The sequence below is a fragment of the Felis catus genome, chromosome E1 (genome assembly GCF_018350175.1).
Source record: "Felis catus isolate Fca126 chromosome E1, F.catus_Fca126_mat1.0, whole genome shotgun sequence".
NCBI classification, from domain to species: domain Eukaryota; kingdom Metazoa; phylum Chordata; class Mammalia; order Carnivora; family Felidae; genus Felis; species Felis catus.
Genome location: NC_058381.1, coordinates 46,057,094 through 46,073,597, shown reverse-complemented (window position 1 = coordinate 46,073,597; position 16,504 = coordinate 46,057,094). Strand labels below are relative to the sequence as shown.

General features: G+C 37.2%; 1 protein-coding gene and 1 pseudogene across 12 annotated transcripts in view; one reads left to right on the top strand and one right to left on the bottom strand.

Moving 5' to 3' along the window:
* TANC2 (tetratricopeptide repeat, ankyrin repeat and coiled-coil containing 2) overlaps positions 1-16,504 on the bottom strand; it is a 379,268-nt gene that overhangs the window by 183,524 nt on the left and 179,240 nt on the right. The gene's annotated exons all lie outside the window — the stretch shown is intronic.
* Positions 11,896-11,985, top strand: LOC111557889 (annotated as a pseudogene).

Below are 16,504 nucleotides of genomic sequence, written 5' to 3'. Positions count from 1 at the left end.
AAACCTACAGGCAACTAAATCACATTTTAAATCTTAAGATATGTATGTATATTTTAAGTGTATGTTAAAAAACAAAGTAAATCTTGTTACTGTCTCCATAGCAACAAGAGCTAAGGGTGCTAACAGTATGGTTCTCTGCCAAAAGCAAGCTTTAGAATAGCAGAGCTCTCACCTCTGCTAAAACTGTAATAATTGAGCCTATTTTTAACAGTCACTATCGCAAATGAAGATCTCAAGTGATTTATATATGCAGATCTGCAGGCTACTGATAGCCACTAGAGTCTCTTTCATTATAATCTCACCAACCAATTCAAAAATAATGAAACATTTTATTTATCCAGTATTGATTTGTATAGAAGAAATTCCTATAATTTAATTCTAAAAGCTATTAAGTCCTTTACTAGAATTTTATTATTTTATTTTATCATAGCAGCAGAATACTATTTTACCTGCTGAGTTCTGACAAAGACAGCATTGGTCCCTGCTCAAGGGATACTATATATCTAAAAATCTTAATAACATTTTTCATAATTAAAATAGTAGACAGACAGAAATTAGCAACTTAAGGTAGATATGTAAGGAAGAAACTGAAGGATGGCAGGAGCAATGTATAAGGGGGGGTATGAGGAATGTATAAGAATTATGAGGTGGAGTCAAGGGATTAAAGCAGGATCCTAGAGATCTGTGAAGCTCAATGCCAGGGTGACGTCTCGATTTTCCCTTCTCAGGAATTCCAACTGAGGTTACCTTTACAGCTCATAGACGGCATTTGATTCTTCTTTCCTACCTACGTACCTATTGTCATCCATGGGATACTATACATGTGTAATAATGACTTTACATGATTTTTTAAGGTAGATTATAATGTTGCTCTCATCCAAATTATAAAAAAGCTAGTGCTATCTGTAAGTTACTCAAACACAGGAGGTACAATATAGGTATGACACATTGTCCATAGTCTTAATACTACTCAGTGGAGAACATAAAAGGTCAGGTTGGAAGACTGGACACAATATTTTGCTCAGAAGCCTAGAATTTTAATATATTTCATCATAAAAAAATGACATATAAGATGAATTCAGCTGGGTACACAAATTCTGTGTCAAAAGGGTTTACCAGATAGTTTTTAAAAAAGTGGTTGAAATGTGATGGGTAGGAGGATTCTAAAACCAAACCAGGTATTCTACTGTGACAGAACATGGTAGTATAGTAGTGAGGGGTTGGGTAGCATAGGAGTTAGGGTCTGGGCCCTAAAACCAGAAAGCTTAAGTTGGATTCCATCTCTTCTACCTTTTTCCTAGCTGAGAATGTTTCTCTAAGTTTCCTATCAGTTATTTGGACTTAATAACATTACCTACATGTACCATGGGGGAATTTTAAGGAGTATACTAATTAACTAAAATAAATGTTCATGGGGCACTTTGGTGGCTCAGTCAGTTAAGTATTTGACTCCTGATTTCGGCTCAGGTCATGATCACACGGTTCGTGAGTTTGAGCCCCAAGCTGGGCTCTGCAGAGAGCGCAGAGAAAAAAAAAAAATTTAATTAAATAAAATGCTCAGAACAATGTGAGCACATAATAAATCCTCTGTAAATGCTAGCTGTTTTTGCTGTTGTCATCATCACCACCATCACACATTCAGCATGATTTGGAAAGTCTGAATTGCGTGTGTATTGGGAGGGGGGTTAAAACAAAGACCTCTAAGGTGTCATAGGGGAATGACAAGAACAGTGATATCACCAACTTTTTTTTTTAATTGAGAAGGAAATAATATTGAAGAAAACATGTTATAACTTAGAAGGTGGCAGACTACCCAACCAAAAAGGCTTAGGTTAGACAATGAGAAGTACGTGTGTAAAAAAAAAGAAAATTACATAGTATGATTTATATCACTGGTTCTCAAAATGTGCTGACCGGCAGCAGAGCATTATTTGGGAATTTGTTAAAAATGGAAATGATCGGACCCCACCTCAGATCAGCTGAATCAGAAACTGCGGAAGTTGGGGCCCAGCACTCTGTGTTTAGCTAGCCCTCCAATGATTCTGATACACGCTAAAGTTCGTGAATACTGGATTAAAGAAAAGTATCTATAAATACCTCATCACAGCAGATCAGTAAAGGGGCTTTCCTAAGAAAAAAGCTGTAATAAGATATAAATCAAGGCCTCATCTCTAGGAGTATTAATGTATATGGTACAAGTTAAGGTTTTGTATTTTTTTTCCAGTCACTATTTTAGCAGTATAACTGTTGTGTTATGTTTTATTTTTTAAAGAGTCCCAAGTTATAAGTATCCATCACGTGGGGCCTATTTTGGAGAGGGAGAGCAGTATTTTTTTTTTTTAATTTTTTTTCAACGTTTATTTATTTTGGGGACAGAGAGAGACATAGCATGAACGGGGGAGGGGCAGAGAGAGAGGGAGACACAGAATCAGAAACAGGCTCCAGGCTCTGAGCCATCAGCCCAGAGCCCGATGCGGGGCTCGAACTCACTGACCGCGAGATCGTGACCTGGCTGAAGTCGGACGCTTAACCGACTGCGCCACCCAGGCGCCCCAGGAGAGCAGTATTTTCTATACTAATTCTCCCAAGATCCCTTGGGGAGGAGACAAAGGGGTGGGCAATAAACACAATCAGATATATCACACAGGAGTGTTAATGGTGAAAGAGAAAAATCTGCCTCTGTTGGTGCCTCTGTAAACTGGAACGTTGTAGACAATGTTGCAGCACACCTAATCCAAGCAGGTATAAAGGCATTAAAATAAGGATTTTAAGTAACTGAATAACTACTAAAGTATTTGTCTTAGATGAAGTTTTCAAAGCAGATGGGAATTTTTAGGAAGGAACTGGCACCAGACTCAAATAGTTATGGGAGATAAGTCTGCAGGGAGACCAAATCAAAGCCAGGATCAGGAAAATGAGAACTGAAGGATACATTTAAGATGAGAACAAACATAAAGTACCAAGAAACTGTTTCCACAAAGTTGGTTTTACGATAAAAAGCATATTCAGTAAAATTAATCTAAGACAAATTAATTGTCAAATGTGAGAGCACAGCAAAAAGATTATAGCTATAAGGGAGAAAAAGAAATACAAGGCATCAAGTCAGAGAGGAATAAGTAAAATTATCTCTGTTTGCAGATGACATTCCTTAAATGAAGACGAAGATTCTACAATAAAACGGAGAATAAAACAAACTGAGCAAAATTGCAAGGTCAATACATAAAAATATACTAACGATGAGCAATCCCAGAATGAAATTAAGAAAACAATTTAAAATAGCAACAAAAAGAATACTTAGGAATAAACTTAATCAAGGAAGCTTAAGACTTGTACACTGAAAAACTACAAACTGTTGCTGAAATTAAAGCCACACATAAAGGGAAAGACATTTCTTGTTCATGGATTCAAAGACGAGTACTGTCAAAATGGCAATACTTCTCAAAGTGATCTATAGATTCAATGCAACCCTAATAAAAGTCCCAATGACATTTTTTGCAGAAATAGAAAAATTCATACTAAAATTCATATAGAATCTCCAGGAAACCTGAATAGCCAACCCAATCTTAAAAAGAACAAAGTTGGAGGTCTTATACCCCATTATTTCAAAATTTACTATAAAGCGTACTATCATCAAAACGTGTAATACTGTGCCATAAAGACAGAAATAAACCCCGTGGTCAAATGATTTTACAAAGATACCAAGACCATTTTATGGGGAAAGGATAGTCTTTTCAATAAATGGTTTTGGGAAACTGGGTATTTACATGCAAAAGGATTAAGTTGGATCCATATCTACCCCCTATTAAAAAATTAACTCAAAATGGATCAAATACCTAAATGTAAGAATTAAAATTCTAAAACTCTTAGAGGAAAACACAGGAGTAAAATGTTTGAACTGTAGAACTGTTAAGGAAGTTAGAGAAAAACAGTGGAAAATTGACCTGGAAAGGGAAAACTGTATTTCAAACAGTTTTTAACAAAGCTTTCACAGGCAGAATCTTACATGAATGTTTGTAACATTTTAGCTCCTAAACATTTATTAGAAAATAAACCTTTAGGTACCATGAATTTCCTGAAGTGGAAGCCTGGGGCGGGGAGAGAAGAAGGAGAGATACTATTTGTGACACTCTTTATTTCCTCCTCCTTAACCCCCACTCAATGCTGGGTTTAATTAATTACTGTTCATGATTGTGCTTAAATGACACAAGCAACACCTTGAAGAAAAGAGGATGCCAAATTTTAGGATGCTAAAATTTATATAACAGTTTATTTTATACTTTTATTCACATTTTTACCTAAACTCATTCAAATTTCATGATTTTTCTATGAGGAAAACATTAACTCTGTTGTAGATGGGAAAATAGAAACCACAAGATCTCTTACCCAAGATCACAGTATTTAGGTGGTAGATTACAAAACCATATCCAGGTCTTTTGATTTAGAATTTTATAGTTTCATTAACAATATTGTTCTTCAAGGTATGGAACTCATTTTAGCGGGAGATTATTTTAAATGATCTATAAAATTGGCAGTAAATCGCAGTGAATTACACAGTATGGTGGGCGGTCCTAGTGCCTACCAACATCCTAGTTTCTATTCTCTTCTAGGCACAGAGGTGACTGCAATTGCCAGCTCCTGTGAAGTTTAGGACTATGTGACTGGTTCTGGCTTATGAAATGAGAACACAGGTGACATAGGCCCTGCATGATATAGTCTGTCTCCTCCTCTGACATAAAAATCAGAGAAGTCTTCTGTTGAGATGGTACAGATACAAGATTGAAGCAGCTTGAATTGCTGGGCCACTATATAAAGAACAGCTGTCCTGGAGAGTTGCCCAGGCTTGCTGGGTAAACTAGAAATAGACTTTCATTGTGTTAAATACTGAGATTTTTAAGGGTGATGTTATGACAGCACTGTCTAGCTTATTCTGACAAATGAAATCGTGATAATGTTATTCCTTTTTTCAATTATGTTTCCATCCTTCTAAATAGGTCCAGAAGAAAATTTTAATACACTAATACTAGCTAATCCTCCTTGTTTTGGGTTTTTTTTCTTCGTTGTTTTTTTTTTTTTTTTTTTTTTTTTTTTTTTTTTTTTTAAGTAGCCACCACAGCCAGCATAGAGCCCAGCATAGGGCTTGAACTCATGCCTCTGAGATCAAGATGTGAGCTCAAATCAAGAGTCAGATGGTTAATTGACTGAGCCACCCATGTGCCCCAGCTAATTCCCCTTTTTAAGAAGGAGGGAAAAGATTTCAGTATCAGTGCCATTTGTAGGTAAAGTGTTTAGCTAGAATTAATGTTCTGGTTAATATTATAATTACAGCATGTGATACTGACTTTCCAGTTTGACTAATAATATATAGTTTCTTTTAAAGTAAGTTTATCTAAATAAAAGCATGGAGTTCAAAAATATTAGGTAAAAAAGTCTGGTTGTAAGTATGGCAAAAATCATGAAGAAACTATGCCAATGAATAAAACTTGAGAAACATGCACTGTACTAAACTGCATCTCAACTGGGTAACTAATTTAAGTCTCTATTTTCCTTCCATTCTGTGTTGAGATGGGAGTGGTATATAATCACACTATAAATGCAGTTGCATTTAAATTGGTATCCAATATGAAGGAATAGAGCTGATGAAATATTTTTAGGTAATAGGCACAAGTTACTTCAGTCATAATTGAGATATTGGTTAGGCATTAAAGATAATAAGAGACTCAGGAGATAACCGTTATAAATGGTGAAAATAAGCTAAAAAAAGACTTCTCATATGAATAGATTTATGGTCATTTGGGTAATCTAGTTATTTGATTAGATAATCAGAGCAGTCTCCTCTTAACATTTTTTTTTTTTTTTTTTGCCATCTTTTCAGGAGGGCCAATCCAGTTCTATATACTTGTAACAGCCACTGATGGCATGGTCAGAAGTCAAAAGTGGGAAAAAGGCCTTCCTCAGCTGCCACTAAGGTGCTCAATCCTTTGAGGAAGCTAAGGCCAAGGTGAAGTTAGGACCTCACTTCAACGAGCAACTAGCACCATGCCTGACAGCATCCGCCCATCATTTGCTTGCACCATGGCCTCTGCCTTGGGAGCTCACCTGCATCTACTTGGCCCTCATCCTGCATGACGATGAGGTGAAGGTCAGGGATGGTAGTAAGATCAAGGCCCTCATTAAAACAGCTGGTGTAGGGGCGCCTGGGTGGCGCAGTCGGTTAAGCGTCCGACTTCAGCCAGGTCACGATCTCGCGGTCCGTGGGTTCGAGCCCCGCGTCACGCTCTGGGCTGATGGCTCAGAGCCTGGAGCCTGTTTCCGATTCTGTGTCTCCCTCTCTCTCTGCCCCTCCCCCGTTCATGCTCTCTCTCTGTCCCAAAAATAAATAAACGTTGAAAAAGAAATTAAAAAAAAAAAACAGCTGGTGTAAAGGTTGAACCTTTCTGGCCAGGCTTTTTTACAAACTCCCTGGTCAACATCAACACTGGGAGCCTCATCTGCACCAGCAGGAGGTCCTGTCCCCTCCACCACAGCTGCCCTAGCTGAGAAGATGAAAAGTGAAAGTGAAGAAAGAAGAATCTGAGGAGTCTGATGATGACGTGCACTTTGGTCTTTTTGACTAATCCCTCCTTTGTAACATATTCAATAAAAAGCTAAACTAAAAAAAAAAAAAAAAGAAGGTGGGGAAAAAGGCACAGAGCGCATCAGTTATACATAGTACACAACCTCCAAAGAACCTACGTGCAGGGTATTGTGGTATCCTTAAACAAGTGTGGTATGTCAATACAGAAAAGCTTTATTACTCTGTTAAATTGACAGTAAATCAAGAGGTCATGCTTACATGTGATGGGTGCTTAGTGGGTTCTAACAGTCATAGTTTCTAAATTGTGTACCACACTTCCAAGTATGTGAAGGGTGTCTCATCATGCTCATTCATCAAACATGGCGCAGAAAGAAAACCTTGAACAACATTTGTCCCTGATTATTTAGAAAAGAGAAAAGGAAAGGTGGAAAAGATGGAGAAGGGGAGAAAGTATTTTATTTCAGGGAGATGGAAGAAAGGATACAGATTGACAGGGAGATCGAGATAGGATCTAAGAGTATATAGATTAAAGCAGCCCTTCCAATGGTTCAAGCACAAGAGCCAGCAACAGAACCAAAAGGAAGAGAGCAGTGTTTTCGTCTTAACGAACTGGTGTACACAACACACTGGTTGAGAAAGACCCAAGTCTCTCAACTCACTTACGTATTTGTAAAAACCGTCCTCTCCCATACATACATCACACAGTCACAGTACAATCATGTTTCCTCCTTATGCAGGGTAGGCCAAGAACTAAAATCTCAGTGGCTTAATACAACACGATAGAGTTCTCACTCAATATGGGTGTTCAGTAGGAAGCTCCTTATCCTAAGGTAAGCCTCAAGTTTTCTTGTGGGTTCTCCACATCAAGCTAAAAACCAGAGGTCAGAGGTCAAAGGGGGGAAGAATTGCATATGTGAAGGTTTTATAGCCAGCTGGAATTTGTATACATTATTTATATTCTTATTGTTCAAAATTCAGTCACATAACACACCTACCTGCACAAAAGGCTGGGCTATATAGTTTACTTGTGTGCGGAGGAAAGGGAATAAATTTTGGTGAAAACATATTATTCTTTGCTATATTCTACATCATAGCTTGGAAATTCATGAAAGATACAGAACTAATGAACAAAGCAGCAAATTCTGTGTAAATTTAGCCTTCTTTCTTTTAAATAAGCTGAACATACGTCGCCAAAAGTTAGCCTAAATCTATATATTTTTTTCATTCAAATATAATGCTTTAGATTATAGTGCCTAGAATACTGTCTGCATACGGTAGCTGGTTAATAATTATTTGCTAAATGAACAGTATACAGTAGAAAATCAAAGCAAAGGCAAGCGTTACAAATAAGAGTTTTAATAAAACAAATGATTTTAAAAGTGAGTTCTAAAAAGCACTCATGGATATTATAAATGTTAATCACACTATAAATCACCTGAAAGACTCAGACTTTCATAAAACAAACATATAAATCATCATCATTATAATCACACTATAATCATTTAATTTCTAGCTTTAATGACTGGTTTATTTTCCATAAAAAATATTCAACAAAATATGTTGAGAATATAGTTGTGTTAAAAGGGAAACACTAGAAGACACTTAGGCTGTGTACAAGCTCTTCCACATTCAGGGATATTTGAAGGATGCATTAACAGAGGAAGTCAATGTCAGGAAGGCTAGGCAGCTGCTTTTTTTTTTTCTATGTTCAACTCAGTATTAAGTTAACAATTCAAAAGGACCCCTCTGCAGAATTTTGTAGTTCCCTTCCTCTAGCTTCCTATTCTTCAGTACTCTGTAAATTTCAGTTCCCTTGGCTTCCCAAATTTCTGATCTGTTTCCTCAGGTCAGTAAGACTATCATTCTCTGTTTGAGTTATCCCATTTAGGGTAAAAGCCAGGGTTCACCTAGTCCCCTCCACCTTCCTTTCGGGGATCACATTATCATACTGTCAACTGTCCAGTGTCTGAAAACAGCTTTTTCTAGTGGGAGGGCAAGTCCAGGACTGGTTACACCATCATAGTGGGAAGAAGAAGTATCTCATGCTGTTTTAATTTGCATTTTCCAGATGTTTATCATTCACGATGTGGCTAACAAAAGGCAGAACCTTTGTCTGTCTCATGTATGGTTGTGGTCTTAGTAATGCTTACAGTAGTGCAGGGCACAGAGCAAATACTATTATTTGTTAAATGACTTAACTAGTTATGTTTATCCATATACTTTGGAGGTACACATGATATGTGTCCTTCATCCATTTAATGCTGAAGACCTAAGAAAATAGGGGATTCTAAGCTGTATCCAAGGTAACTCAAGAGTACGTCTGAACCTCCCATCTAATTTCTGTTTTTATGCAACTATGTTGTGCTACACAAAAAGATATACTAGACACATTGATATACAGACAGACCATACAAGCAATAAATATGGAGACAACATGGTGCTCCAAAGAAATGGTTACTCCAAAAATGATCACGACAACTTTTAGGACATTACTATAAGACATACTTCAACCAATTTTGAATAAATTAAATAGAAATTCTCATTTCAAGAAGAAATTGGGATTTAAGTCTTCATTTACCCATACACATGATTAGAAAAAGGCAAATTACTGTACCTTACAACTCATGGTGTAAACATTAGCTATTTCAGTGAATGGCAAACTCAAGGTATATGTGATAAAATAAGGCAATATGGATGTCAATTACCTATTTTAATATTTAGTAATATTGTATTTTGCATATACAAATCAATAATTTGAGTTCAGAAAAGCCTTTTAAATATGCTAATACAGGGGCATCTGGGTGGCTCAGTCGGTTGAGCGTCCGACTTCGGCTCAGGTCACGATCTCACAGTCTGTGAGTTCGAGCCCTGCGCGTCAAGCTCTGTGCTGACAACTCAGGGCCTGGAGCCTGCTTCAGATTCTGTGTCTCCTTCTGTCTCTGCCCCTCCCCAGCTTGCATTCTGTCTCTCTTTCTCTCAAAAATAAACAAACATTTAAAAATAAATAAATAAATATGCCAACACAATACTCAAATATCAGTGATACCAGATTTCATTTCTATAAATCTGAAGAAGCACTAGGTTTTTAAAAATTTTTTTTCAACGTTTATTTTTTTATTTCTTTTAAAAAATTTTTTTTCAACGTTTATTCTAGGTTTTTGATAATATAAAAAGGAGTTCCAAATTTCAAAATTTTGGTATGCTGGCTTATGCGTGATTACTGGTTTAATGATATAAGCAATTCTATAAATTTGTCAGGCAAACTTCTGAATTTTTTTAAGTTTATTTATGTAAGTAATCTCTATACCCAACATGAGGCTCGAACTCACAACCCTGAGATTAAGAGCTGCATGCTCTACTAAGCCTGCCAAGTGCCCCACAACCTCTGAATTTTAAAGTAGTTATGGAATATAACTATATTTAAATTTAAAATATTACACAAACATGTTTTATCATAGGAAAATTGGAAAATACAAGAAGCAAAAATAATGCAGCCAAAAATTATCAGAATCCTACTTCTGTTCAAGTTTCAAAGCATTATGGCCTTTCCGATTATTTTATTTTATATAAAATATTAATGCTAACAAAAAACAGCTAAAAATGACTAATGACTTCTTTTTTTTAGTGTTTATTTTTGACAGAGAGAGAGAGAGAGGCAGAGCATGAGCAGGGGAGGGGGCAGAGAGAGACAGAGACACAGGATCCAAAGCAGGCTCCAGGCTCTGAGCTGTCAGCACAGAGCCTGATATGGGGCTTAAACCCACCAGCTGCGAGTTCATGACCCAAGCCAAAGTCAGACGTTTAACCCACTGAACCACCCAGGAGCCCCTGACTTCTCTTTTTAAAATATGGCCTTCAAGGGGCGCCTGGGTAGCTCAGTCCCTTAAGCATCCACAACTTGATTTTGGTTCAGGTAATGATCTCACAGTTTCGTGGGTTCAATCAAGCCCAGCGTTGGGCTCTAGGCTCTAGACTGGTGGCAAAGAATCTGCTTGGGATTCTCCCTCTCTTTCTGCCCCTCCCCAGTTCATGCTCTGTCTCTCTTAAAATAAGTAAATAAATAATTAATTTTAAGAGAATATAATAAAATATGGCCTTTGAAGGGATACTTAGATCCTAAGAGTGGCAAGTGAACTCACTGAGCAACATTTTACATGAACAGAGAAAGTATGATGCCTGAGAACAGCAGCATCACTAACATGAATCTGAATGTTAGCCAGTTTTTCCCTTGCTAAATGACTCTCCTCTCCTAAAAAATGTAAAAGGTAACTAAAAATATACATATTTATATATGCAATTTATGCAATAACAGAGCAGACATGTGGTAGGACTATAAGGTATGAGGTTAGATGTAAATATTCTAAAAATTCGTAGATATGCCCTTATCTCTTCTAAATTAGAGGAAAAAATATTTTTTCTTTAGTATCTTTGACACAGAAATATTACATCTATAATTCATATCTTTTTACCTACGTCTATGAGAAAGTAGGGGGAAAGAAATAGTAGGATAAAGAAAAGAACACAGTGATTAAAAGAGGTCTTTCAAGTGAGACTCGCATCACACTACCTATATTATGTGGTCTTGAACAAATTATTCAACTTTTCCAAGCTTGGATTCTGCATCTTTTTTTTTAATTTTAATTTTAATTTTATTTATTTTAAAATAGGCTTCATATCCAGTGCGGAGCCCAATGCAGGGCTTGAACTCATGATCCTGAGGTGAAGAGCTGAGAGATCAAGAGTTGGATGCTTAACTGACTGAGTCACCCAGGGGCCCCAGATTCTGCATCTTTAAAGTGTGGGCCACAATCTCTTAGGAGTTGTTATGAGGATTACATTTATATTTATTTTTTTAATTCATGAATTTTGAGAGAGAAGGAGAGTGAATATGAGTGGGGGAGGGGCAGAGAGAGAGAATCCCAAGCAGGCTCTGCTAGGTCAATGCAGAGCCCCACGCAGGACTCAATCTCATAGTTTCGTGAAGTCATGACCTGAGCTGAAATCAGGAGTCAGATGCTTAACCGACTGAGCCTCCCAGGTGCCCTGAGGATTACATTTAAAGAGTAATGTGTAGTGCTCGCTTTGCCAGCACATATATTAAAAACTTGGGGGCACCTGGGTGGCGCAGTCGGTTAAGCGTCCGACTTCAGCCAGGTCACGATCTCGCGGTCCGCGAGTTCGAGCCCCGCATCAGGCTCTGGGCTGATGGCTCAGAGCCTGGAGCCTGTTTCCGATTCTGTGTCTCCTTCTCTCTCTGCCCCTCCCCTGTTCACGCTCTGTCTCTCTCTGTCCCAAAAATAAATAAAAAACATTGAAAAAAAAATTTAAAAACTTGGAACCATACAGAGAAGATTAGGATGTGGCCCCTGTGCAAGGATGATAAGCAAATTTGCAAAACATTACAAAAAAAAAATAAAAGAGTAATGTGTATATAAGGCTAAAATGGAAGGTATTAATATTTATTATCCTTTAGAAATAGGCAGCTGAAGCATAATGTGCGACTCAAGGACATAGACTGAGCTATCCCTGGAGATGAAACTAAAATATGCATCTTAGACTCATGGATCAACCACAGTGCACACAACAGACCTTTGAACATCTCTAAACTAAGTGGTCTGTGCAATCATAATGATAATATGCCACTTAACTCTCAAGGATACTGTAAAGATTTAAATGAACTCATCTTTGTAACACAATGAGCATAGTGCCTTGCTCACAGAATGTGCTCACTACTAGATGATGATGTGGTTATTAGTATATGATGATGATGGTGATGATGTGATAGGCAACGGAGGAACATGGAGATGTACAAAGTGAATTTCAAGATGCTGACCAGAATGTTCGGCATCTAGAGGCAGTGATTTATGACATCAAACTTCAAGAAGTAATCTACTCATGTTTCTTGCCTCAGTTCTGTCTCCTTATCTCCCTGCTCCCAAAAGGATAGCTCTTATTTAACAGATAAAGTTACTCTCTTTAGTGGAATATGTATTATCCCAAGAGTACTAGTACAGTTCCTCTTGTATGTATGATGTTGAAAGGTACAGTAAGTTGAAGAAGTGCTTATAGTATGAGAAACCTAGTGGTTAGTTTCTGAATGTTTTACAAACTGAATTAAAAGTATGTTGTATGACATTGGGTCCAAGATTCTGGTTTAAATTTCAAGTTTAAATTCTGTTATCCTCTATTATTTTTGTCTACCAGATTCTAAGCTCCTTGAAGACAAGGACTATAGAATATAGTCATCTCAGAGATGCCAGGGTGGCTCATTCAGTTGCGCAATGGATTCTTTGGTTTCAGCTCAGACCATGATCTCACGGTTTGTGAGTTTGAGTCCATGTTGGGCTCTGCACTGGCAGTGTGGAGCCTGCTTAAGAGTCTTTCTCTCTCTCTGCTCCTCCCCTGCTCGCTTTCTCTCTCTCTCAAAATAAATAAATAAACATTAAAAAAAGAATCATCATCTGAGAACAGTGTTTTGAGAATGACATATAATGATGTTTTCCATTTTGCACCAGTTTTCAATAATGGCTGAAAACATGCTGATTAGGTACAATAACATAAACTTCCTTGAGAAAAAATAGTTTTACATACACTTAAGAACTGACAGGAAAAATAAACTTTGATACTAAGAATGTAAATAATGGTTAGCCATCATTTACTGATGGTGTGGATTTCTCCAAGGCAGACCCAAAAGGTGTTGAAGAAGAAAAGTTGGGGCACCTGGGTGGCTCAGTTGGTTTAAACATCCAACTTTTGATTTCGGCTCAGGTCATGATCTCACGATTTGTGGGTTTGAGCCCTGCATCAGGTTCTGTGAAGCCCGTTTAGGATTCCCTCTCTCTCTGCCCCTCCCCTGCTCACGGGTGCACTCTCTCCCTCAAAATAAATAAATAGAAACTTAAAACAAAAAAAGAAAGAAAAGTTAACAATTGAGTAAGGAAATTAAATTTTTTTTTCTTTTTCAAAACTTCACTAAACTGTAAAAGATCCTAGGTAGTCAAAGTGGGAGGCAGAAAACTGCTAAGATCTGCATAAACATAAAAATTATGCAGACTTCAATGAAATCCTACAAGGGCAGATTAACAAAAACTTAAGTCTCTGTCCCATGAGCAAAAAGGACTAGGAGACACTTTCAGACCTCAAGTGTGAAGACCCAACAGCTTTCTGGCTTGTTTTTGGAATGTGCAGTTGCTGCTACTGTTACAATAAAGAACTCACAACAGAGAACACTTCACCACCCACTCACTACCCACCAGCCATGGGTAAAGAAACAGCATTCATCCAACCTGAGAATATCTCTCAGTAAGTCTCAGTCTCTGTAACAGGGTAAGTTGCTTTTTTCATCTCTCAGAAACCTTGAGGTCATCTGGTCATACACAAGAAGCTGTATGGAAAGATGAGTTGCTTAGTCTGATGGAAAGTAAATCATGGGTTAACTGGAGGACAGAACTATCACACCACCAGGCAAGTCACTGAGTTAGAGATCAAAGCAGAAATTTTTATTCTGACTTCCCTTAATACAAAAAGAAATAAACTGTTTGCATTACTTTTTGGTTGCACGTCAGAAGGTTATCTATAAATATGCAAAAGTAGACACTGACTTAGCTTAGAGGTCTTTCTTTTCTTAGGGGTTTTATAAGTCTCCTCCCACCCTGGTTTTTAAACTAATAAAACATATTGTTCTATTCACCACATTACTTTTAAGATTTGAAAAAAAAAAAAAAGGCTGGCAGTTAGATGGAGGCAGAAGCAGTGTTGCTTAAGAGTCTACCCATTTTCCATACAATTTCTGTCATGTTAATAATGTACCTCACTGGATGTGTAGAAAAGAGAAAGCAGAATAACATATAAGCATGGAAGAACAAGTGTAAGGAAAAGAACACTAAAGTCAGTTTTTATAGAATTTCGTCCTAAAGCTAAATGTCAGCTCCCCAATGGATAATATTTCTATGATTAGAAACAAATAACTTGGGAAACTTTCAATACTGTGGAAGACAAAAATCTCAAAATCCTACCAGGGAGGTTCTGCTTCTGTATACCCAAGTAAGCTTCTGCTAGATGGGCCCTCTCACAGATTGACTTTAAATTCTGGACAACATACAAAAAGCAACTATCTCAAGGCCCTGGAGATTAAACACAATACAGTCTGGAAGAGAGCTAACAATTGTAAAAAACAAAAAACAAAACAAGCAAAAACACAACACAAAAACAAACAAAAAAACAGATTTGGATGAGTTTCTCTTTAAAAAATTATTTTTATTTTTTAGCTTCTGGGTTAAAAACAGACCACAGCACTGCATGGGGTCAATAAAACTCCAATAGAAAACCAACAGTTTTTCTACTCTAAAGTATCAAAAGACAGAGCTTGTAGGAATAGCAGTCACTGAAAAGTTAGGGGAAGAGGATTTCCAGAAAAAAGAGAGAAAGAGAGAGAGAGAGTGTGCGCTGTAAGGAGGCAGCCAAAATTCTGTGTGTAAACTCTGCTCAAACCTCTGGCTAATTGCTGAACCATGCATTGTATGGGACAGACTGGCTAAGAATAAAACAATTGAACTGAGCTCAACTGATGCCCAAAAGATAAGAGTTTTCCATTAAATCAAACCAAGTTAATTGCTTGCTAAAAGAAAAAAAATTAGTGATGCTCTTTGAAGGAATATGACAAAATCCAGAGTATCTACTAAATGAAATGTTTAGGACACAGAATTACTCATCACATGAAGAACCTGGAAAATAGGACCCATTATCAAGTGAAAAGATGGGAGACCAACCCTGCAATACTCTAGATACTGTAATTAGCAGGTAAGAAATTTAAAGCAGCTATTATAATGATTTTCAGAGAAGTAAAGGAATATATAATCTTAATTAAAAAAAGGCAAGAAAATCTCTGATTTTACAGAAACTGTAAAAAAGAACCAAATGCAAATTCTAGAACTGAATAACATAAAAGCTAAAATTAAAAGTCACGGAATAGGTCTAACAGTATTTAAATGTTTAAATATGACAATTTAAATGACAGTAAATAGTATGTACATATATGTATGTATACACACACACAGTATATAGTAAATTGAAAAGTTTAAAATGACAGAAGAGTCAGTGAATTTGAAGATAAATGAATGAAAATTACCCAATCTGAAGACCACAGAGAACAAGGATTAAACACAAAAACCCAAACTGGGGCACCTGGGTGGCTCAGTAGGTTAAGCAACTGACTTTGGCTCAGGTCATGATCTCGCAGTTTGTGAGTTTGAGCCTCATATTGGGCTCTGTGCCTACAGTGCAGAGCCTGGAGCCTGCTTCAGATTCTGTGTTTTCCCCTCTCTCTGCCCCTCTCCTGCTCACATTCTATTTCTCTATCTCTCAAAAATAAACATTAAAAAATATTTAAAATAAAATAAAAACAAAAACAAAACAAACAAAAAACACCTCAGGACCTGTGAGGTGATATCCAAAGGTTTAACATATATGTAATTAGAGTCTCAGAAGAAGAGAGAACGAGGCAGATAAAATTTTTCAAGAAATATTGGCTAAGTATCTCATATCTGTAAAGGACAGAAAGTTTCATAATCGAGGAATCCAGGATAAACAGAACAGAAACAAATTAGGCTCATCGTACTCAAACTGCTAAAAACCAAAGAAAAAGAGAAAATCTTGAAACCAGCCCGAGATAAGCAAGATAGGTAGGGCAGGGGTGTTAACATATTCTTACAAAGTGGAAATCAAGTAGTGCCTTATACCTAATGGAACACGACATATAGAAATAGGGATGGCTGGGTGGCCCAGTCGGTTGAGCATCCAACTTTGACTCAGGTCATAATCTCACGTTCATGAGTTTGAGCCCCGCATCAGGCTCACTGCTATCAGCACAGAACCCACTTCGGATCCTCTGTTTCCCTCTCTCTCTGCTCCTCCCCCACTTGTGCTCTCTGT